The following is a 16,921-nucleotide window of genomic DNA, read 5'->3' on the forward strand; positions in this document are numbered from 1 at the left end:
AAGCATGCAACAGTGATGTCAGAGCTGGAACATTGCCAAAACGTGGTGGACGGGTGAAAATTGTTTTCATGTTGTCTCCTCCCCATACAAGAAAACATACGAGAGTACAGAGTATAGAAATACACACAAGTTAATTATTACACATTTAGGTACTGTACCGCATTGTGTGACAATATTTTTGCATTATTTTTTTAATCTGATAGCAATGTTTCATCTTAAACCCTCAAGGGGCTCATTTATATGCTTTATAATGGACAAAAAGCATTTTATTCAATTTTGGAGAGATTTTGGATATGTTTCTGGACACCTAGCTATTTTAGACCACTGTACTGACTGAAAGCTTGTAATTCCCATTTGAAAATTTTGCAACAGTGATTTTCTTGAGTCAAAACAGTTGATTTGTAGTGAAATACGTGGATATGTTATGATTTACAGCAATGCATAATTTAGACATTTTGAATAGATTTGGAGATGCTGGGTACACTGCTTAGTTTTTGCTTCGTACATCTATAGTAGTTCTACATATCCACCCTTAGATTTTATGAACTTGTGGTCAAGGAAGTTTTTGACCTAGCACATGTATAGTTTAACCTCCTGTATATATGCAATCTCTCAGTATTTCATTACAAACTTAAAAAGTGCAAATTTATTTTTGTTTTTTTGTCAAAACAATTGCATTTGTGGCACTATTTCTTACAAAATTATGAATATAAACTAATCTGCGTTAGTATTGTAAATTGTACAGATGTCTTGCTTATTTTAAGCCATTTTTCAGGTCTTTGTGGTGTTTACATCTGGAGTTATAAAGCTTTAAATAGGGTACCCCTAAATGGGCAAGGATTGGCAAGATTTGGCTTGTGCCTTAAGAGGTTAAAATATACGTTTTTCAAATTGATTTGAAAATGTTGCACTTTTTGACAATATCGGTCAAAACATCAGTAATCGGTGGGCTAGGACTCTCCAAAATCGAGATTGGCACCGGACCCAAAAATCTGGCATCGGTCGGGCTCCATTATGTACTGTTGGCCATGCTCAATTTGTCATCTCCCTTCACAACAGGTGAAAAGAAAACAATTGCATCATACAAAGACAGCGTGCAGCACAGCATGCAGCATAACGTAAGTACATCAAAACTGTCACTGGGAATTAAATTTGATTTGATTCCAAATTTATCAAATTAACCCACTTCCATGTGTGCCAACTTGGTCTGCCTCCTTGTCTGGGCCATGACTTATTTGAGGGTATCGTCGCATATGACTTAGCTCTATACCCAAGTCATTTTGTCACAAATCAGAAATTCTTCACGTATAGAGAACTGAATGGACAGCTTAATCACTTCAGGTACCTTGGCAATGACGCCAGCAATAAGCCATGCGAAATGAATCCAGGAAGTGAGAAATTGAGTGGACATGCTGTCCAGAATTGGTGTTTCCTTAGACTTCTGCCTCTCTTGATTGGGGACAAAATTTAAAATCCAGTTGAAAATGAAGTTTGGCAATTTGTGTTGCAGCTAAGGCAAAAAGTTGAAATTGTTTGTGCTCCTGCCATTGCAACTAGCCAGATGGCCTACTTGAAAGTCCTTATTGAGGAGTATTTGCCGAGTCGACAGTATTGTTTTCCTAATCACCCACTTAAGCCGAAACAACATATACGTCACTATCCTGAACTTATACTTGCTTTGGGCCTCTTATTCGCTCTTGGACCCTTAGGTTTGAGAGTAAACACACACACATTTTAAACAGTGTGCTCGCAAATTACACAACTTCAAGAATTTGTGTTCCACATTAGCAGAGAGGCATCAACTTTTACAAGCATTTCTCTGTGCTGGTAATATATTTCCACCTTGTGTCATTTTTGACAGAGGTACAGATTTCTTTTCCAAATGATTACAATGACAAGATAAAACAATCTGTTGATCATTTAGGCCTCCAGCTACGTAACTCTGTGGCTGTACACAATGTCACCGTTAAAGGCACAAGCTACAAAAAAAAGCCACGTGTGTTGTCTTGCAGAAGAATGATGAGGGACTAGTCTTTGGCAAGATAGAACTGATTCTTGTTTGCAACAGTTGTGTTTACTTTGTCACAGAGAAATGCCAGTCTGATTTCCTTTTTGATCAGGGGATTTACTGCCTAAAGATGGGCTCAGAGAACCCCATTTCAAATTATTTCTGCCTAGAACATGCAAGCCTGCTTGACTATTACCCTTTGCCTGTGTACAACATGTTTGGTCTGTCTCTAATAGCCCTTCGCCACTCCTTTCCTTCAGAATGTCTGATAAGTGAGAGCATCAAGGACGCAGTCATTTCTGTCCTGCCAAGTGTGCCAGAAGAGACGCTCACTCTGTTGGTTGAAACGATCTTACACCAGGAAGTGGAAAGCAAAGATGACTTGCAGTACATAAGAGAACAGGAAATTGCAGAGGTTATTCGACCAATCCAGTGCAGAAAACTTTTAAATGCATGGAAATGAGCAGGTACTGTATATTTACTACTTCACTACCAAATTAAAGAGTGTATTAAAAAGCTTATTGATTTATCTAATTAATTATGGCATAATTTAAGTCAATATTCATAATGATAGATTTTTGTTTTCATTGCCAGATGCCATAAGTTGTGCTACCCCCCTACTCCAGTCCCCAGAAGGCAGTTCATCACTGTCAAGCTCCTTGAGATCCAGTAGCCCTTCACCATCACATTCCATACGGCCACCAGTAAAGCAAAAATGGCCAGAAACTTTCCAGGTACCTGGTGGCACTTTCTTCCAGGGTATTTGTACTGCCACTGAAAGTGGGATAAGGTCCTCACCAGCAGATAGAAGGCAAATGGTTCGGGTCTTGGTGGACAAAATGAGGAAGTTTGAGGCCAACCCTTCGTGGTCGCAGTGCCTCATAATTTCTGTCAAGATTGTCAATGAGTTTCCACAGTCCTTCGCTGACATGATAGAAGGGAAATTTATAGGGGGAGGATATGCATCTCTCCTGAGTCAAATAAAAATTGATGTTGAGCATTTAAACAGAAATAACACTTTGGCACGGCTCAGGTCTGTCACCACAGGGGCAAAGCCAAACACAGGCCCTGCACATAGCTATGGCTGCACACGGTGGCAGCCAGACCTTCCACCTGAAGAAACAGAGCACACTGGAAGAGAAAACGAAGATACTTTTGGAGTTCTTCTCTCGTGAGGGCTTGTCTGGGATTGAAAGTACAGAATCTCATGGGGGCAACGTACTACTTACAGTGCAAGATACACAACACCGGCCCACACACTTGAATATCTGAAATCTCAGTGGCCATACCTGTTTGTCCCTAGGAGTATATGTACACATTTTGAGATGTTAACAGACATCAACATTTTGAGAACTGGAAGCATCTCTTGAAGGAAATGGGCGAAATAGCATGGAGTTCCTCAAGAAAAACCCTACCAATAGTGAAGTGAAGGCTGTTCTGACCCGAAGCAATACCAGTGTGGCAGCTCCATATGTTCTGCTGGTGCTGATGGCTCACATCTGTTTCCAGTATCAGTGCATCACTCTGCTGTTTGAAGTAAGTATGAAGCCATTTAATTGCTCTCTGTGATTTCCTGTAAACAAATTAAAGTAAATATACAGTGCAATCTGTATGTGTTTGGACAGGGACACATTTTTTTGTTGTTTCCATTCTGTTCTCCAACAAACAGACAGTTGACATAAAACAGTCACAATGTGGTTAAAGTGCAGACTTTCAGCTTTGATTTGACCATATTTACATCCATATCAAGTGAACATTGTAGGACCTACAGCCCTTTTTATACATAGTCCCCCCCAAATTTTAGGGGCTCAAAAATAATTGGACAAATTAACATAATCATAGATTAAATTGTCATTTTTTTATACTTGGTTGCATATCCTTTGCATGCCATGACTTCCTGATGCCCGTGACCTATCAACATCATCAGAGTCTGGATATCTTATTTTCAGGTTGTCCTACAAGTGGTACTAAAATGCTTTCCATTTGAATGGATCTCTATGGGAACTGGGGGGTAAATGGTAAATGGACTGCATTTAAATAGCGCTTTTATCCTAAGCGTTTTACAATTGATGCCTCGCATTCACCAGAGCAGTTAGGGGTTAGATGTCTTGCTCAGGGACACTTCGACACGCCCAGAGCGGGGATCGAACCAGCAACCCTCCGACTGCCAGACAACCGCTCTTACCTCCTGAGCTATGTCATACTAAGCATGACTACTTTCATTCAGTGCACATCATGAATGGAAATCCAGGAAATCCAGCTATATCTCTTTACAAATAAAAATATTTGGGGTTCCTATATGATGTAGTGTTTCAGCAACACTGGTTTACCAGATACCAATGGAACATATCAAGACTAACAAGGACCCAAAGGTGCTCAATTGAATTTTGAAGTTGCTCAGCACTCCCCATCAAACATCAAGGCACTCAATGTTGGCTAATTCACTGATTTTTACAGTTATTGATGACACATTTTTCTATGTTGCGGTTAAGTATAGGTTTATACTGACTTGACTTATATAGTGACTTGAAAGAATTGAGGAAGTATTGGGTAGCATTGTTTTGAAATACATCTTATGTCATTTTGGTGAGGCAAGATAGCCTGTTTGTAGTACCGTAACTTGGCGTCATTTTGATATCAATACTTTTGAGTAACTTGGCATTTTTGTTGAAAACGTGTTTTTTGAGATCATTTCTTTTTGCAAAGCGTTTTATTATGAGTGAGAAATGCGAAGTGACCCTATAAGAAACAGTTGTGGATTATGTCTATTCTTGTGTGAATTTGTACAGTCTGATGAGCGTGTTCTGTTTAGCAGTTTCGGTTTGCTAAATATGTAAAACAGTGGCTGTGACAAAGGGTGCGTATCAGAGATGTGTAAAAAGTGTAAGTGTAAAACGTATCAGAGATGCATATGAAATATGGGCAGTGTATGTACTCACGGATTTGACGTCCATCCAACGAGCTTTGCTAAACTAGAACCGGAGAACATGATAGTGGAGAATAGGAGCAGACGCATATGTCCCAGCAGGTTTTGCATATGAGAAAATAACAACAGTGTGAGAGAAATTAGGGTGAAATTATGAAATTTCGGAGTTGAAACAATGTTTTTAGCAGAATGGGCATGTAGGTGAAAGTTGACATGATCACGGAGTATAGTGCGAAGTAAATGGAGTGACCATGAGCAAGCTTATATTCCTTATCGAACGGTATATATAACAGTCGCTGTAAAGCGCCAGCTGTTAAAGTGGGGGGTTAAGTAACGTGAAATCTATTGCACTGCTGTGTTTTTTTCATGTTCAGTACTAGTACTGAATCATGTTTAAATGTAATATTTTAATGGGGAGCTGCAGAACGTACATACGTAGTAATAGTGTGTTTGTGGCTAGATAGAGAACAGGGCGAGGTAACATGATGTAGAAACGTGGCGTTTGCTGATAAGGTTTGTACAGTAGCCAAGTGAAGAAATGTAGTTAGTAGAAATGGCACAGCTGTGAACTGGTGTAACTTTTTGATAAAAGGATTACATTTGCCATCATGAAATGCATTGGGTGGCCATGAGTGAGTTTTGGTAAAGCAAATATAAGCGTAAGAGAACGTTAGTGTAAAAGAGGAAATTATCTGCCTGAGAACGAGGCGGGATTCAATCGTTCAACCGGAGGTTTACCAGTCTGTCACTTTGTTCGGGCAGCACCATGACATAGCTATGCAATGCGTGAAATATCATTAGCAAACCTGTCCGTGGTTTTAAAGAAGAACACAGGCGAGTTAGCACAGAAGAACTCCCGTTGAATCCATATGGCTTTGCAATATTGTAGCCGGTTAACAATTGAACGTGCAGACGGTACGTCATAATACAGTGTATATGTTCGGGGAACGGTGGGTAAATATGGTGCAAAAGCAATAATTGAGAAGTAGTAGACAATTATTAGTGAGGGTAAAAGCAGGTTAAAGAGACGTGTTCTTAGCTGGGCTTGAACCTAGGACCCTGTGTTCCCAAGACTGTAACCTTACCCACTAGGCCACCGGCAGATTAGCTGTTTGTACTGAATGTTTCAGAGTAAAAAGGTATGGGTATTTTGTGTGTGTATGCAAGTTTTTCATTGGGTCGTGTAGGTGAAGATTTGGCAGGTGTCAGTAAAATGTCCAATGGGGAGACGTTATTAGTGGGATAGGCGGCAGGAAAAATAAGAATAAGATGAAGAGGAGAAGGAGAAAACGCAAAATCCCCTTAGTTTGGGGCTTTATTGTGTGGACATGTGAAGTTGTTTATGAAATCTGTCTGTTGAAATGGGGTCAGAATGTACAGAATTTAATGTTTTTAAGGGCTGAGTGTCTGTGGCTGTTGTGGTTATTTCTCTGGGGAACCCTGAAAAGTGCCAAACTCTTGGTGCTGTATAGGTATGGGGCATGCCCCCGCCAAGGCGTAACTTGGCAGGATGGCATACCTGCCGTCCCAATAGAGACCCTGTGCCGGCCTTATTGCTTCTGAGCAGTCATTGACTGAATAACTGCACAAATAAGCTTTTACAGTGATATCTTTATTCAAAATGACATTTGAGTGAGGTAGCCTATTTGCTGAGCTATTCCTATTATACTCTCATGTAACCTCTGGGTGGGAGTGAGAATTGTGATTGCAGATTGGATGACTATTACAATCTTCCTACCTCCCCAGTCAGGGGTGGCGGTGTGCGGTTGGAATTGCAATTGCAAAGGGTATCTTATTTTTAAAAAAATCATTGCAGCCAATAAAGTCATGGCTTGTCAGCTTTCTTGCTCCTCATCTTCACCAGGTTTACCTACTGGTGAGTGGTGCTGATCAGAGTTTATAGCTCTTGGTTCAGGATTATAAATTGCATTGTTGCGCATTACAGTACAGGAGCCATGCCTAAAGGCTGCTGATAAAATCTAATGTTTGATTTTGTTGTAGTGTCCTACACTAGATAATTGGATGTAGACAGCTCTGATTGAATGTCACACTAAAAGAGTGTCAGTGACTATAAAAAAAAAACACTAACAATTTCTCTGAAAATGCCCATTAAATTTCATAGTGTACAAGACATTTGGCAAATACATTTCTAAATTGTTTTGCAATCCACATTTATTGTTGGCTAATGCAATTTAGTGGTATTTGAAATGTCAGTTTGGTAGTCCAGGTCAATAAAATCACACTAAACTACCACATCATGTTGATATGTGTATATTTATCACAGTAATACATATTTCTGGGTTTCTTTCAGAAGCCAGTGTCCTCCCTCCCCTGAACCTGGTGTTATTGGGGATTGGGGAGTGGAGTGGGAAGGAGTGCAGCAGGAAACGCCATCCTGGGGAGAGAGGAGTTTAAATCTGAGCCCAGCCCCTCATATCTGACCTTGATGAGTGAGGGAAGAAGTGTGTGGGAGAAGAGTCTTTATGGTGGACACTCCAGGCCTCTTCAGCACTGAGGAGAAGCTGAGAGAAGAGATGCAGAGAGCTGTGTCTCTGTGTGACCCTGGACCCCGCGCTTTCCTCCTGGTCATACAGCTGGGAAGATTCACTCAGCAGGAGAAGAGAGTGATGGAGACCCTGCAGGAGCTCTTCCCTGAGGGAGTGAATCAGCACACCATGGTCCTCTTCACTTATGGAGACGGACTGAGAAAAAAACACATTGAGGAGTTCATCAATAATGACACAAACCTGCAGCAGCTCCTAGAGAAGTGTGGTGATTGCTACCTGCTATTCTGAACAGGTGCCCAGAATTATGAAATGTCTCTTTGAAAAAATAAACAAGTTCTGGAGAGAAAAAAAAAATCTCCAATTCATTACATGAATGTGGAGAGAAACATAGGAACACTTAAAATGATTCTTTTATTTACTCAGCGCTTTGGTAAACCGATAATAGGAGGAATTCTTAGGGCAGCAGTAGGTGGTCTTAGAGGGAGTGTCGAAGGAGCTGTCGTTGGGGCAGTAGTAGGGTGTGCATTTGGGGAGGTATGGAGGAGATTCACTAACAAGGATAAGAGATGGAGATCCTCATGATCAGTTTATACAGGAAATGTGAGGAACTGACAGCATTTTTGTACACAGTGGAGAGCCCCATAGACAATCTTTTAATTCACTCTTTCTACTACTGATTCTGAACATCTACATCTGATGTAAGTCTTTGCGTTAATGTAATTACTTTAATCTTAATCATAGACAAATACACATACCATGTTTTTTAATAAGTGTGATTAATGGTTGGATAAACAGTGGTACAAATTTAGAACTGATTTGTGTACTTTTCTGTATTAATTGTCTTGGTTCCCACAGTAAATTATTGAAGTTCTTTGTGTTTTCTCTGTGAACTCCTTTCTGTAAGATCCATGGTTGATAATCTGCTTGGCTCCTAAGAAATCCTGACTATTCTTTTAGTTGTTATAATTGAGAGGATTTCTGTGCAGTACTATAGCTAATGAACTCCCCAAACCTCTTGGTCATGGTGTTATTTTGAACTTGTCTTTGCGCAGATCATATTGAAAATACAGGGTTAATGGCACAATCCAGTGCTAGTATGAGTATTAGCACATTAGTAGATATATGCTATAGTACAGTATTGGCTTTCATTTTTATAAACAATTCTGATTATGTTAATGTTTAGGTGGGCATGTACTAACTGGGTATAAATATTTATTTAAATACATCAAATGCCGTAAATGCACTTCTCTTCCAGGTGTTGTCCTCAGCACAGAGGCACAGAGGGACTAGCATTATCCAGAGCAGCTAAGTGTCATTTGTTTTTCTGTTATCGAATCTTTTGTAGAATAAAATGATTTGTTGTGAAATGTTTTCCCTGTATGGCCCGTTATTCTTCATATCGCACAGATGTAAGTGGGGTTGGTGTTCACTTTTAGTTAGTGAAAAACTTGCATCTTTCATGGCCCAGTACTTAATTACACTTAGCTAGGTGCTGTCGTTTTAATGTTTTAATTTGGTCTTTCTCCATGTTTCGGCAAATGAAAAATGTTTGAAAACTGATCACTGTGTGAGAAACTAACCCCAGCCTGGGCCAGTTGGACTGAGTGTTCCTGCCACACTGTTGATGCCTCTTCAAAAACAAACACAAACTACAGAGTCTGATGTAATTGGGTTTATTGTATATGACACAAAGTTATATGCAAGAAACCGGGCTGGTGCGCGTGGAGCAACTCTGACTACAATTCTGAATACATCCTTTTCTTTATACAGTTTTCCAACTCATACCCCTCCCTTCTTAAAACTCACCCCACCCTCAGGTTCACACCACACCTCTCTATACACCATTGTTTCTTTGTCCTGCAATTCTTCAACATAAAAAATAATTGTCTATTCATTAAATAATTGGCTACTCATGGCCTTCAACATAAAAATAATTGTCTGCTTCATGAAAAAAATAATTGGCTTTAAGTCAGAAATAATTGTCTAGTCTTTAATCTTATCAGTTGCTTTCAGAGTCCTGGCCAGTATGGCATCATAGCCGGTTCCTCCCTCATCAGGATGGCAGTGTGAGAACAGGGTGGAAGGCCAAGACTCCCAGTTTGGGTTTCTGGAAAGGCATAAAGGACAGTGAGAGAAAAACATGCACCTGCATAGATACACTAATAGACTATATTTTCTAACTTGTTGTTGTCCTTGGGAGGTTCGTGGCCTGGAGACAGAGGGGCCCTGCTGCAAGGCTTAGGACTTTAGGGTGGTACTTGGTGGTATCATAACTTTAATTTTGCAAGAGAAAACTCTCCTCCCTTCAATCTTCCTCCCAACTACACACTACATATGGAATGCGATAGATAATGACTGGAGACTCCTCTTGACCCCTCCCCACACAAAGCAACCAAGAGACGAAGCAACAAAGCATTCTTGTCTCTTCCTTTTTTCTTCCCACAACTGCAGAAACCAGTTCTAAGCAAACTTGTAAACTTAGTAAGCTTAATGCAATAGCAAGTAGTCTTCATTACTTTACTCATTACCCAACAAAACATGGTGTCAGAATTGGAGCTACTCTGAGTGGACAGGAGGACAATATTCCATGCGGGAAGAGTACATGTGACACGAGAAACGGCTAGCTAGTCTACAGCAAGAACAGCTAGTGAAGCTAGTGAAGTGCTCCAGGAGCACTATGATATTGTTGCATTTCCAAGCATAGCGTTTGATAAAACCTCCAGAACCCGACTTTTCGAAACCACATGAATAAGAAAAGTGTATTTGAATATGTTAGACTTACAAGCAATCTGACCAATTCGTCTGAGCCTAATCAGGTAAACACACTAGTTGACTGTGGCAGACAGTGTACTGTGGTGGCTGTCTGACTGATCCACAGGTGGCAACAGTACTGTGCCATCAAACGGGTTTGCTGCATTTTTTGTGCTGAAGAAAAATATAATCTATGAATGTGCCAAGTTTAACAAAAGAATGCAAATGGCAATGAAAACAAAGCTCCTTCATCACAGCACTGTCTTCACTGGCAGAAAATTGTGAATATGCAACCCTGAGTGATGAGCAATTAAGACATACTGGAAATTAGTAATTGGCTTGAAAGACTCCGCATTGTCTGAAAGAATGCAAATGGACAAAGATTTTACATTAACAATAAACCTAAAGTAACCTAAAATTCAGATTATAGGTTACTGTCATAACCCCGGTTACGACAAGACACTACTCCTCAGTGGACATGTTGGCTTGTCGTGCGCAGCAAGCAGGGGAGTCTTGGTGGATCTCTCCACTTGATGTATCAGAGAACCGGGGTTACGACAGTAACCTAAAGTTCTCTTTCATCATCTTGTGTTCGAGATCCACCTATGAGGGGATATGGACAACTCCCAGATTGCCCTATGCTCACAGCTGAGACACTTTCAGGCCAGCAAGGGCAGCCTCCCCCCTTGAGGGGAGGGTGTGTCTGGCACATCCCATGTAAGGAAATACTAAACACAAAGCAGGTGAGGGGAAATGCGTGAGCTTCACACACAGCTCGCCCCCAGAACTGCGTGGGCTACCGGAGTCCTGGTAATGTTCAGGCGGTAGAACCAAGCAAAGGTATGTGGAGAAGCCCAGCCTGCAGCTGAACAAATCTCCTGCAAGGTGACCCCACGGAATAGGGCCCACGATGCAGCCATGCCCCTCGAATCATATGCCCTAGCAATAGCTTCCACTAGCTAATGAGACAGCTGCTGCTTAGGGAGGGCTTTATCTTTGCAGGGTGGGACCCAGGCAACAAAGAGCTGGCCATTCTTTCTAAAAGCCTTAGTCCTTATCATATACATGTGGAGAACATGCACAGGAAATAGCATATGTAGCCTTTGGTCCTCTTAAGGTGGGTGAAAAGCAGCAAGCTCCAACACCTCACAGCTTTCAGGCATAAAGGCTGGATTAGGCTTAAGAAAAACCCTATCCATATTAGGGGAGAACATTGTGCACGAGGCAGGGCTGGTTTTAGCCTGCTGTATTAGGGTGGGCTGGTAGAAATAATAGGTGGGCAACTTGGGCGCAGTTTCGTCACTAGGTATGGTGTCACCCAGTGCGCTCGACGGGGGGACGGGGTGCTGTTGGATGCCGTCCGGTGGGGGGGTGGGGAGGGGTTTTATAGGGGGTGCTGGCAGGCGTGGGCACGTGTTATGCATTAAATTGACATAACACTTCTCCTCACATGAAAGACCATCTTGCAGGTGAATTTTTTTACGAAATGTATACTTAAACGTCTGTAAATGACCATTTGAAAAGTTAATGCAGACTTGGATAATTTTTACAAGTCATAAGGGCATTCAGAGGAATTGTGGCGGTTTTGAGCAAAGCTCCTAAAAATGCCTTTTTTTCCTCATATAAGCCCAATGAGCAGCAGTCGTGAGTCTTAGCCGTAGTGAGTTGGTTTTTTTCAGTAGTTTTATATTGCATTTCACCATACATCATCATGGCAAATTATTGTATGTGTGCAGTTTGCACGAACTCCAGCCTGTCAGGACATCGAGCACACAATTTTCCTAACAGGAAAAGGAACGCTGCTAGCTTTCGTGCCTGGGTGCGTTTTATGCAGGTGAAGAGAGGGGACTTCACTGCTGCATTTGTTACAAAATACTCCTGCCGGTATTAGACAACCAATACTAGTTTTGTTATAGCCTGATACATGATAGCAAACTTTACAATGTTGTGATGTGAACACAGTGTTAATATTGTTAGCTAACGCCCATAGATACGTGTTCATTCTACAGTCAATATCTGCGACTAAATATTGAATAAACATACAACCTTACCATTGGTTTTACGCATAGAGATGTCGCTTTTGAGACTGAGTGGTCATATATTGTATTGGACAATCCGTTTGTGAAATATACACGCATTTGTGATGCCTGGGTGCCTTCCAAAATAGCTGTGCCTAATACCACACGTGTTGATTATGGCGTTGTCGCCCTTTTTAGTACGGTCTGGCTTGATTGACAATTCATTTATTCAGTAGGTGAGAGTGTAAGCTTACCAACGATGTATAATATCTATTTTTGCTTTTGGAATAGCGTTTTATAGGTCAGCGTAACCAAATCTTCTCTGATCATCGCATTCACTTACGCGCACTCTGGGGTAGAATTAAAAAACGCTGCACCTAACGAAACGTTGTCAACGATTTTTCATAATTCCTTGGAAAATACTATTATTATTGAGGACGTCTGGACATAGCTAAGCCATTTGTTTGCTGATACCCTAGCTGACATCATTTTATGGAGCGAAACAGAAGCGGATAGGACTGTGTCATTGATTTACTGTCTGTCTCTGAACTATTGAACACAGATAAAATGTTATATTGCTATGTAAATATTACTGCTCAGAATATTTAGGTTATTTTTGAAATTGAGTGTCTTTAAATAGGTTAGTGGATATATAATGTGGATATATCTATAAGCTAACGCTGGTCACTCACCAAGACACCTGCCCAGTTCTCCACTGGTTCTCCTCACACCACAACTCAATTTCTCTCCTCTGACCGTTATTCCTTGTAACCCTGGTCTGTGCCTGTTCTCTTGGATGCCTAGCAGGCTCATAATGGTAAGGCTGTGGTCCGTCATATGCGTTTGTATAAACATTTACAACCTCTTGTGTCAAAACTAGCGTTGAGATCCATTCTTCTTATTGTTCAACTTGACCGCTCTCCCTTCTGTTACGTCACTTGGTGTTTTTTAGATGTTGAAGTAAAATTCTCTCACAAAAAAACGACTCCAGAAGTCACTAGTGTGTACATATAAGTATATTTTTATGAACATCTAGTTCCTGCATCATTTTCCTACACATTGATTCACTGGGGTCTCCAATCTGCAATATGATCTTCAATACCGCTAATTAAATCAACTGGCAGTACACTGCATCAGAGAAACTAGCTGTTTCAACCCGTGGCTGCCCACCCAATCAGAAGTTAGAAGCGGTACTGGTATTTGCTGTGATATTTTTCTATTGGCTGAACAAAAAAACAAAAATTCTTAACTTTTGATTGGGTGGGCGAGACGCCCGTTTGGGTGGGCTGAGCCCACCCTTGCCCATAGCTGCCGCCGGCCGTGCTCTCAATCCAAAAATAACGTGTATACCCGAAATATTTTGAGCAGTAATACTTACATAGCAATGATGAAATTTTATCTGTGTTTAGACAGAGACAGTAAATCAACGAGTTCAATCGTTGCTCCAGAAAACAATGTCAGATAGGTCTATCAGCAAATATACGGCTTAACTATGCCCAGAAGTCCTCAATAATATTATTTTCCAAGAAATTACGAAAAATCGTTAACAACGTTTCGTTAGGTGCATGCGTAAGTGAGGTTAATGCGTAAGTGAATGCGATGATAAGAAAATATTTGGTTACGTTGACCTATAAAACGCTATTCCATAAGCAAAATCAGACATGTTATACATCGTTAGAAAGCTTATACTCTCACCTACTGAATAAATGAATTGTCCATCAAGCCAGACTGTACTAAAAATGGCAACAACGCCGTAAACGATACGTGTGGTATTATGCACAGCTATTTTGAATGTACCCAGGCATCACAAATGCGCATATATTTCCCAAACAGATTGTCCAAGACAATATATTACCACGCAGTCTCAAAAGGGACATCTCTACACGTAAAACCAACAGTAAGGTTGTATATTTATTCAATATTTAGTCGCAGATATTGACTGTAGAATGACATGGTATCATTTTTTAAAAACATTTTCTCGTTTATTTCGTTATTCAGTGAGCAGCGTTTTCACTGCTGTATAGACATATCTTAGGGCTATTGTCGGGTTTATCTTGTTGCTATGACGGAATATGATTTTTTAGTGGTCAAAAAATATTTTTATGAATACCAAGATAGACAATATTGTCCATTATCTCAAGGGTGGGGGGTGTTTTGTAGATGAGACTGCAGGGAGGGAGTGCGTGTTAAATGAACGACCAGAGCGACAATGGTGGGGCTGCGAAACTCCGTTTTCGGCATAGTGTGTCTGTGTGTTTATCATGTTCTTCTTTTGTGTATTTACAGGTCTGGCAATTTGGGTCGGAACCCACTTGTGATCGAATCTGATCTGGTGTGTTCAGGTGTCCTGAGACAGGGGGCGTTGTTTCTAAAATGAGTTCCGCAGAGGAGCCAGAGACAGAAGCTGGAACCCACGGCCCTGCGGGAAAGAGGTACAAATGAATGAATCTGAGAGTTAATGTGCTGTGATTTAGAGCTGCAGTAAGAGGACGAGTTTAACTGGAAGATATGTCTCGATGTGCTGTGAGTTAGAGCTGCAGTAAGAGGATGAGTTTAACTGGAAGCTCTGTTTCCATGTGCTGTGAGTTAGAGCTGCAGTAAGAGGATGAGTTTAACTGGAAGCTCTGTTTCCATGTGCTGTGAGTTAGAGCTGCAGTAAGAGGATGCGTTTAACTGGAAGCTCTGTCTCCATGTTTTATTCACAGGGCACAGGTAGAGAGGGCAGGGTCACCTGTACCCAGCTGTCTGTCTAGAAAAAGTGATCATTCAATGGATCGACCAGACAACTTCAGAGGACAGTTCACAGGTGATCAAAGGTAATGCAACAGGTTCATTTGACAATAATGTTTTATTATGCTTCGATCTCCCTGGCAACTTTCAGGTATAGTGGGGTATAGTATTGTACATTCAGGTATAGGTTGGTGTATGATATCATTACAAGGTGTCATGTTTGATATGTAGAGCTGGGCTTTGTACCAGTCACAAAGAAACACAGGAGGCAAAATGTAAAAATGGCAAGGAACTTTAAGAAGCACGAAGCCAAAACAATAAATGTCTTTGAAGAGTGATAGTTCAGTGGGTCCTCCAATCAAATTCAGAGGAGAGTTGACAGGAAAGCAACAGTAATGCAGGAGGTTCATATATACACTATTGCGTAATTATAATTCTACAACCCTTGAGAGAAACATGAGGAACTAATACACACAGAAGAACAGGTGAACTCAATCAGAAAAGAACACCAATATATGAGAATGAACCAAAATGCTAATGCAATAATGTTCACAGATTAACTGGACAGAAACACAGGTGCAATGAAACTGAATGGGCTTGGGCCGGAACTGTGACAATTTTTTGTATTATACAACATTCAGATGTGCAGTGAGTTAGAGCTGCAGTAAGAGGATGAGTTTAACTGGATGATTTGTCTCCATGTGCTGTGAGTTAGAGCTGCAATAAGAGGATGAGTTGAACTGGAAGCTCTGTCTCCTTGTCCTGTGAGTTAGAGCTATAGTTAGAGGATGAGTTTAACTGGAAGCTCTGTCTCCTTGTGCTGTAAGTTTGAGCTATAGTTAGAGGATGAGTTTAACTGGAAGCCCTGTCTCCATATGCTGTGAGTTAGAGCTGCAGTAAGAGGATGAGTTTAACTGGAAACCCTGTCTCCATGTGCTGTGAGTTAGAGCTGCAGTAGGAGGATGAGTTGAACTGGAAGCTCTAGCCGTGTTTCCACCAAAAGTACCGGAACTTCTAGTCCCAGGAACTACTTTTCAAGGAACTAAAAGGTTCCTTCAGCCATTGTTGTCTGCGTTTCCACCGCGGTCTAAAGTCCCGCGAAGGTTAGGCAAATTAGCCCACTGACGTATGAAAAAGCGACGTTGTCGTCGGTCCATCTGTCCTATGATTTCTTCTGTAACCCCATACTACCACCGAAGTAGCCTACATTATTTTCTAATAACCGGGACAGCCCGGAGGGGTTTATTCCACTTATATACAACGGGTTATCAACAATGACTATATATGGTTACTTTTGTATTTATTTATTTTTATCGATTTAATCACCTGGAATTGAAATATTCTTCCGCAGCCGTTTGGGCATATTTTACCGTTGTCAAGCAAAACTGTCGTTGGTAGTTGAACTTGGACCGTTATTATGCAACAAATAGGATATAACAGGCCAAATAGTCAGACTGTAACTGTTTTATATATCCTCTCAAACACGGCACTCCGGCACTCCGAACACAAGTGCATCAACCCTTAAAACACCTCACTTATCCAACATGTAAAATATATTTATTTGATTTAATTTGGTAATTATTATCTAAGATATGAATTATCAATCAAATCGCCATATTTGCTGATAGGCAGAGCAAACTGTTTGGATCAGCCTTTATCAAAATGTACAACTCACAACCAGATGAAAATTAAGAAAATTTATAAAATACAACAAATATTCAAGTCTAATCTAAAGACGAGGTTCAACTACCTTAAAACATTTAACAAAGGTTACAGGCATGGACAGTCACACAAGAAATGAATAAAGAAGATACCAAACCACAGCTTTTGTCTCAAAGTAACCCAAAAGGCAAAAACCAAATGCAGCAGAATAATACAAAAGAACTAGAGATGAAATTTAGAACGGCAAACCTAGATGCAGGACTTAGATGCCAACTTCCAACTGTTACCAAACAACTTCCTTCCAAGTTGTTAAAACTTA

The sequence above is a fragment of the Anguilla rostrata genome, chromosome 7, assembly GCF_018555375.3.
Source record: "Anguilla rostrata isolate EN2019 chromosome 7, ASM1855537v3, whole genome shotgun sequence".
NCBI lineage: Eukaryota > Metazoa > Chordata > Actinopteri > Anguilliformes > Anguillidae > Anguilla > Anguilla rostrata.